This window comes from Lactuca sativa, chromosome 3, assembly GCF_002870075.4.
Source record: "Lactuca sativa cultivar Salinas chromosome 3, Lsat_Salinas_v11, whole genome shotgun sequence".
Lineage (NCBI taxonomy): Eukaryota > Viridiplantae > Streptophyta > Magnoliopsida > Asterales > Asteraceae > Lactuca > Lactuca sativa.
Genome location: NC_056625.2, coordinates 215,093,540 through 215,100,794, shown reverse-complemented (window position 1 = coordinate 215,100,794; position 7,255 = coordinate 215,093,540). Strand labels below are relative to the sequence as shown.

The 7,255-nt window shown below is 34.2% G+C and overlaps 1 pseudogene; it reads left to right on the top strand.

Annotated features, from left to right (window-relative positions):
* The first annotated feature begins 3,963 nt into the window (after positions 1–3,963).
* LOC111882320 (serine/threonine-protein kinase WNK8-like) lies at positions 3,964–5,117 on the top strand (annotated as a pseudogene).
* Positions 5,118–7,255: the final 2,138 nt, after the last annotated feature.

The following is a 7,255-nucleotide window of genomic DNA, read 5'->3' as shown; positions in this document are numbered from 1 at the left end:
AAGGCCTAATTTTTATGAAAAATGACATTTTTAACACCTAAAAACCAAGAAGGCCCATTTTGACAAAAGTAACATTTTGAACCTTATAAAACCATGAATGTCATAATAGGCCGTTATTATCCAAAAATGACTCTTTTGACTCCTCAAAACCGTGAGTATCATAAAAGGCTCACTTTTGGTCATTTGACAATTTTGGCCCCTCTTTATGTTTTCCTTAGTTTTTTGATATCCTTTAACATGCTTAATCTTTTCAATCATCATTATGAGTTACATAAAGTAACTTGTTTTTTCCTAAGATCTTCAAGTCTTGGAAAATATGTCGAGTTTTTGAAGGTTTAACATAGATTCATAACATATTTACACAACATATAATGAAAATACACACAAGCATGCATCAATACTTAGATTTAACACAAAACCAACTTGTATTCTCCCCCAAAAGTTAGTAAATCATGAAAAAGGACGGGTATGAAGCTTTCCTTGGGTGATGGATTGGTTTTGATGAAGAAATGAAAGGAAATGAAGGTGTTTTCGGCCTTGAATGCTTCTATGAGATGACTTTTCGAATCCTAGAGAGATCTAGGATTATGATCACAAAAACAAAGTGTTTATGAAGAATGATCTAGCATAAAATGGAATTAATCACCTTGAGTTTAGTTAAAGGCTTATCAAGATGATAATACTTGATGCAAAGCTCTTAAAATCCCATACCAAAGTCATATTTTTTAGGAGGAAAAAGGGAAGGATTTTTCTTTCTTGAGAGAATTTTTAGTGTATTTGAAGTGGAAAAGAAAAATGAGGGTGATGGTGGGGTCCTTTTCGGCTGAGACACTACCAGAAAAATACCCTTTAATGACGCGCAAACAATGACACTCGCAGATTTACAATATGCAATTTTGTGTGTCCATAAAAATAATGTCAGGTTTCCAAAAACTGAAGGATAGAGGTCACGCATTTTTGCATGCCCTTAAATTAGTGTCTAAAAAAAGAAAAGAAAAACACGAAGGGCACCTAAAGAAAAAAGGGCGCCCTCTAAGGGTGTCGTTTTATATTTTTTAGGAAGGGCGCATTCTTCATTTTTTTAATAGCCGGGAAATGAAATCCCAAAAAATTAAACACCCCGCCATTTATCTCCTTCTTCTCCAATGAACTCTAATAGAATTGTGAGGTTATCAATCCTTTTGAAGCAGCCCGTCTTCCTCTACCTCTGCACTCTCTATCTCTTTCCATTTGGAAGCCCTAACCGCGACCACCAGCATCAAACTCCATCATCTCTAAGAGTTCGGAGTGCATCTGATGAAATCGACAGTTGGATCGACTCCGTAATCGGCAACGACTACCGCTGCTTCTTTCGCTCGTACTCCGACCGCCACCACCTTCTCTTTCTGGTTGTTGGCATCCCTAAAGGCAACAACATGCTTGTCATCGCCGGATTTATTCTTTGCTCTACTCTGTTTCCCCTCGCATCACACACTTTCTTTCTCCTGACCTTACTTGTTAATCGTCTCATCAGATCTCTGCTATAGTGTCACTCTAAGATCAAGAAATTTTAAGCCCTAGTCTCCCTCTTAGACAGAGACGAAAAGAGAAGAAACATGAAGATGCTCGCACGCCTTTTTCCGGTCATCCTTCAACCTAGGTGTTGTTTCTTTCATCAATCCTTCCGATTGGTCTTCTTCTTCATCACCATCTACTGAAAGACTCATTGATTTTGGCGATTATGGCTTCGAATTCAGTTCCATCCAATTCTACAACAGATTTCTCATATGTTCTCCATTAACCCACCTTTACCACCATTACATCTACAGCCACACGACAACCACTCATCGCTATTCGTAAGTCCATCACCACCTTCTAAAGCAGGTTGAAATAGGAACCGATAATGCGAATGTTGAAGTTAGAGTGATTCCCGATGTTCAGGTGAGATTATTTCCATTTACCTACATAAATCTCGATTGTGCTCTCTTTTCTCCTCTCTCATCCCAACATCGCCATATCAATATTGAATTGAATTTTTCTACAATTTCTTTTAGGGATTTCTCTGTCTTGTATCTCTCTTAATCCTCTGGAACAGAGCTATCAAAATTCGGCATCTCCAAGTTTCACTCATTAATTTCATACAAAACTTGGAAGCTTTTGAAGATTTAGTTGAGTTTCTTGCTAATCCTTCACCCTCTATAGATAGCCAATTTTCTAATTTTAGTCGTATTTCTGCCTGCCTCTTCTTAAAATCTTGATAAAGTGAGTTAAATGGAGAAAAGAATTGTTAGGGTTTTAGACGAATCTTTACAAGGGTTGGACTCGAAACTAGTTACCAGAGGTAATTTTTACTCTTGGATATAAAAGAAAATTGGAAACTATAATACTAGTAGTATTTATAAGAATTGAATTGTTTATCCAGTATTTTGGAGCTGGTGGATGCTACAATACCATCTCATCATTTGGACCCAATCAGAAAGACATTGTTACAAGTCAAAGGAGTGGAGGCAAGTTGACTACCTAGATAATCTAACCTGTTTGTTGTAGTATACTTTGGTCCGACTTTGATACAAAATTCTACACTTTTACAGGGATGCAGACACATTGGTGAAAGTGTGCGTTACCAGATTCAGAATTGGCATCTTGAAGTTTCTGAAGTCTTCATACACTTGGGTATGTTACTTCATTATTGCATTATTTATAACTAAACTAGGATTCTTTATTTACCTGATATGTTTGATTTTGCAGAGCCTAGCAATAAACTTTTTGATGTCCAGCAACAAGAAGAAAACAAGATTGAAGAAATGATTACTAATATGCTCTCTTCCAACTTCTCTCAGGTATATTTGTTGAGCCTCTTTTTATATGGAAGTAATGTTTCTAATTCTCTAATGGGTTGGTTCCAGAAAAATACATATCTAAGTCTCATGATGAGTTTGTGTTTAGAAACTTGATCAAACAATGAAGTTTGTCAAACAACATTAAATTATAAGCATTATTTTTAGGGTAAAGTCATTTTTTGAACATTTATCACAAAGAGCATCCATAATAGGAGTTATATGCTTTATTTGTACCAACCTCAAATTATGTTGATGAGTTTTTTTTTAAGTATTTATCTTAGTTAAAAAGATATTTTAGAATTGTTAAAAGTTCACACTCTTGGTCACTACAAGATTAGGCATATATATATATATATATATATATATATATATATATATATATATATATATATATATACACACTAAGTCTTTAGTGACAGACATGGATTTGTTGTGTTGTCATTTTTCAATTAATTAATGTTAAGTTTCAGAAAATGGTTGTGAAACACGTAAGAAAACTAAAATTGCAAGGCAAGAGAACCATGGGTTTGCTGATTTGGGTTTATCTCTTGTTGGTGAAGCTTTGATTCAACCTTCACAAGGTAGATCAAACAAAATTGGGTAGCAACAACTCTTTTAAAAGTCAAATTCTTGACTATTATAGTCTTCAAGTGTTTCTTGTTATATGAAATGCCTTTTTTTTACTTTTACTTGACTATTCATTTCAAATTATTGTTTTATTATCTATTTGTTTTAGCTCAAAGATCTAATTGTCCAATTACTTGGAAAACAAAGGTTGACTCATGGTGAAATTTATGTTTTTGGCACCCCCAGGAGACTTGTGGTATGGTTTCCTTTTATTATTTTGTTTGTTTTTCTTTTATAAAAAGATTTTAGTTTTAGAATCATTTTTTTTAATTTGTTAATACAATAATTTAACTTGCAGATTAGTGTTGAGAATCTATGCTCTAAGCAAGTGGAAAATGAAGTTGAGGTTTGAGGACCTCCAGTTTCAAAACCTTTTGATAATCAAGGAAATCCAACTAAGGTATTATCATTCATGTTTATTTTTAACTTGCAGAAGGTTAGTTTTCTATTTTCATTTTTGTAGTTAACTTATACCGACTGATGGCTTAACTTTTGAAACTGGAGGTCCTCGAATCATATGAGGATTGATGTTGTGATGCAGTCACCACAAGACTTGGAAAAATTATATTCAGAAGTTCATCTTCTTAGATCATTAAAACACAATAACATCATCAAGTACTTTGATTCGTGGGTTGATCATATGAAGAAAAATGTAAATATGATAACTGAGCTCTTCACATCCGGAAGCCTTAGACAGTAAGAAAAATTTGATATCATATATATATATATATATATATATATATATATATATATATATATATATATATATATATATATATAATTAATGTAATAAACGATATATTTTACTCAACTCTTAATTTGCATTTATTAGATAGCGGAATAAAAATAAAACAGTTGATTTGAAAGCGATCAAGAAGTGGACAAGACAAATTCTAAATGGTCTTCACTACCTTCACATTCAAAATCCACCTGTGATTAACACGGATTTCAAACGTGACAACATATTTGTGAATGGGAACAATGGAGAAATTACGATTGGTGATCTTGGATTGGCAACTGTCATGTAGCAACCAACTGCAAAGAGTGTTATTGGTAAGACTAACTAAAAACAAAATATGTTCTTCAAGTGTAATATGAATTTAATGTTGTTTTTTTTTTCACTAGCAACACCTGAATTCATGGCACCGGAGCTTTATGAAGAGGAATACAATGAACTTGTTGACATATATTCTTTTGGGATGTGTTTGTTGGAAATGGTGATATTTGAGTATCCTTATAGAGAATGCAAAAATCCAGCTCAAATCTATAAGAAAGTAACCTCAATAATGGAATCAAATAAGTTAAATGATTGTTTGTTTAAAAAAAAACTATAGGCAATTAAATCGGGTTCTCTTAGCAAAGTGGGTGATTATGAACTGAAGGCATTCATAGAAAAATGTTTGGTTCCAGCAACTGAAAGATCATCTGCTGGAAAGCTTCTAGAAGATCCTTTTCTAAAAGAGGCAACACCAAGATCGTTGAATTTCATGGCGATTGAATTTCATGGAGATTGATCAATCTATATGTTTAAACACCAAAAATGGAGTTGCTGAATTCAAGAGGATTCATCAGCAAAATGAGTTCAGGTTGAAAGGGATAAAGAATGAAGACAATTTGGTTTCTTTGACCTTGAGGATTGCTGACCCATGTGGTGAGAAGCGTTTTGATTAACATTTTTTTCTAATAAATTATTAAGATAATAAAAGAAAGAGTAAATTACACGAATGGTCCTTATGGTTTGGGGTAATTTGCATGCTTGGTCCCTAACTTATTTTTTTAACTCGGAAGGTCCCTATGGTTTGCTTTTGTTATGCGTTTGGTCCCTACGTTTATTTTTGTTACGCGTTTGGTCCCTGTCTTATCTAAAAAGACTATTATTTAAAGAGGGAAAAATGATGGGGTAGGTAAGGTAAGGTGAGGGGGTGAGATTAGGGGTGTGTTTATTTAAATAAATTAAAAAAATCAAGGGCATAATAGTATTTTTAGGTAAGATAAGGACCAAGCGCGTAACAAAAACAAACAGTAGGGACCTTCCGAGTTAAAAGAATAAGTTAGGGACCAAACGCGCAAATTACCCTAAACCATAGGGACCATTCGTGTAATTTACTCTAAAAGAAATTAAGCGATTGATTGATTTGGATGAATCAAAGTGATCTTGACTTTATTGGATGTTCCTAGGGCTTTGTTTATGTTGCTAATGCATATAAAATCTACTGGACAAGCTGCTTGAATGGATCTCTTTCAGGGAAAATGGTGATGCGTTTGGTTGAAGGTGATTGAAGGTGATGGATGTAAACTTTATTCTGGAACTCTCAGTCTACCAACATTAGAGTTTAATTGGGTGATTTTGGTTCTTGAAACCAGACTCAAGATATCATATTTTGCATGGGTAGAAGCTTTGGAGGAAACAAGACTCAGGCAAAAGTAAACACACAGAGAGTTGTTGGCACATAGTAAGCTAGATGATGCAATTGTATATAAATATGTTCATTTTTTATAACATTTACTCAATTTGGAATAATTATTTGTATTTGACATATTAGTGAAATGAATTATCTTTGTTATTTATGGTATTTTATTTTGTATTATGAGATTTTTAATGTATTATTTAATTTGAAAATTAGTAAATCTATAAATATTTTTTTTTACATTTAAAATTATGATACGCAAAAATGTGTGTCATCTTCATTTATGACATGGCCTTTCTTGACAGGGGCTTTATTGATACGCATTACGTGTCATTAACATGCGCGTCGTAAGGTTACGACACACGAATGCGTGTTGTCTTCCTTTATGACAGGGCCTTCCTTGATACGCATTGTGTGTCGTAAACGCACGTCATAATTGTGCCTCGTAAATGAGCATCGCAAATGCGCGTCGTCTCTCTTTATGACAGGGCCTTCCTTGACGCACATTTGCACGTCGTCTGATCCTTTTACGACGTGCAATGAGCTTCGTAAAAGGCTGTTTTTCTAGTAGTGAGAATAAGATGAGAAGAGAGAAGAGATTAGTTTGGTTATTACATGGAGGATTAAAGGGTTTATACTTATAAATATGTGATACAACTAGCTTGCATAACCTCTAAATAACAATGAGATGTGAAGATTCTGAATCAAATAAACTTTTTTTTAAACAGGGTCGAGAATTAGAGAGGGAAAAAGGCAATTAGATGTTGGGCTTCAATTTGATTATCAACCGAGATTTTATAGGCCAACAAGAAATTTTTTGGCCCATTGGACCCACATACAAGTTTACGGCCCAAAAGAGTAAAATAAATGGGTTTTCTGCCCAATGTAATTCAATAGGTGGGTTTAAGGCCAATGAAAACAAACGCATGATTTTCGGCCCAATTAAGATGCATGGAGAGTTTTATGGCCCAAAATACTATAGCTTAATGAATGTGGGTCCAACTAGGGCCCAAATGAGGATTCTTGTCCCAAAAGAACCAAGTTGAGGGGTTAATGGCCGATTAGGCCCAATAAGTGAATCATGGTCCAATAGTAGGTTTGAACCGGGAAGTTAAGGTTACAAGCCCAAAGTTGAGTGAGTGTAGTGTATTCAATTAGGTTTAGAGCTTACACAAGTGAGTTTTGATTCGAATTGTCATTTTTGAATGAATAACATGTATAACCTCATACCTAGGGTTACAAGATACATCGAAGGTTAATTACACATGGACATAATTTCCTAGCCTTAAAATACTAGTTGTGACATCATCCCCTTGTTAAAGCGAATTTCATCCCAAAATTCTCTAGAAAGTTGATCTTAAGAGCTAGAGAAAAGGTGAGGGTACTTTTGCATCATTTGAT